Source organism: Grammomys surdaster, unplaced genomic scaffold, assembly GCF_004785775.1.
Source record: "Grammomys surdaster isolate TR1022 unplaced genomic scaffold, NIH_TR_1.0 101773, whole genome shotgun sequence".
Lineage (NCBI taxonomy): Eukaryota > Metazoa > Chordata > Mammalia > Rodentia > Muridae > Grammomys > Grammomys surdaster.
The window spans coordinates 1-1,267 of NW_021608420.1; the positions used below are offsets into that span (position 1 = coordinate 1).

The following is a 1,267-nucleotide window of genomic DNA, read 5'->3' on the forward strand; positions in this document are numbered from 1 at the left end:
ACTTAAATCTTATACTTCTGAATTTTTCAGCTATCAAGAATAAAAATCATCAATGGTCTTTTCCAGCTTGGCTACCGATCTTTCAGCAAACTCAGCACGGGTCTCTGCCTCCTTGAGTTTATCAGTAAGAATCTTTATTTCTTCTTCATACTTGTCTTCTTTTTGAGAGTACTTTTCTTCAGCAGCACTCAGACACTTCAGGTTCTGGTCCATCAGTCTGATCTGCTCATCCATCTCTCGGCAACGGGACTCTGCAAGCTCGGCGCGTTCCTCCGTACGTTCCAAGTCTCCTTCGATAATCACCAACTTACGAGCCACCTCTTCATACTTCCTATCTGCCTCTTCTGCAATGTGCTTTGCTTCCTTTAGCTGGATTTCCTGGACCATTGATGACTTGGAAGATAAGCTGAAGTGCACCAAAGAGGAGCATCTCTGTACACAAAGGATGCTGGACCAGACCCTGCTGGACCTGAATGAGATGTAGACCTCCCCCATCCCTGCCCTGCGGCCTCTCCTCCCTCTGACCTTGACTCCGTCTGTGGCCAGCCTCCCAGAAGCTGACCTTGAAACTGAGGGCTGATCTTTTTAACTGAAGGCTGCTTTCCCTCCTGTCACCCCTTCTACCCTTCTTGTCTTTTTCACAAAACTGTGTCAGCCTCTTCCCAGAGTTCCAGCTGGAGGGGCTGAACACCTTTGGGAACAATATTTAAGGGAATGTGAGCACAACGCAAAGTGTCCTCAATGCAGTTGTGATACGCACATTGTGGTTACTTTTTGTCTTAGCAACCCTTTTTAACATTCCAAGCACTGCTGCAGCTTGGAGCAGCACATTTTAGCCTAATGGATACTGTCTCGCCATGGAGGAGAAGCACAGGAATGGGCCTGCCACCCTGAGAGCCAGCAGAGCCCAGGCAGGCTCCACTGTGGGAGACCTCAGTGCTCTGCACTGCGTCTTAGCCAAACAACGGGGATTCTAGGAGGTTAGCCAAAAACAAAAAACTCTTCCGGGCTGTGAAGGGTTTCAGCTTTGATATCTTTGAACAACTTTTACACTTATTTTATTTTTTACTTTTTCCATCAAATGTGACCAAATAAGACGCTGAGACAGCCCCACCTCCCAGGGCCACATGCATGTTAGGCAAGCGTGCTACCATTCAGCCCAGCCCTGAGCCCAAACTTGTCTGAGCTCCACCCCTTCCCCAACTGCTCAAAATGGATCATGCTGCTCCTTAGTGTTGTGGTGACCTCTTAGTGTTCACCTGCCCCC

At 48.4% G+C, this 1,267-nt stretch overlaps 1 pseudogene; it reads right to left on the minus strand.

Moving 5' to 3' along the window:
• Positions 1-33: 33 nt before the first annotated feature.
• LOC114635374 lies at positions 34-387 on the minus strand (annotated as a pseudogene).
• Positions 388-1,267: the final 880 nt, after the last annotated feature.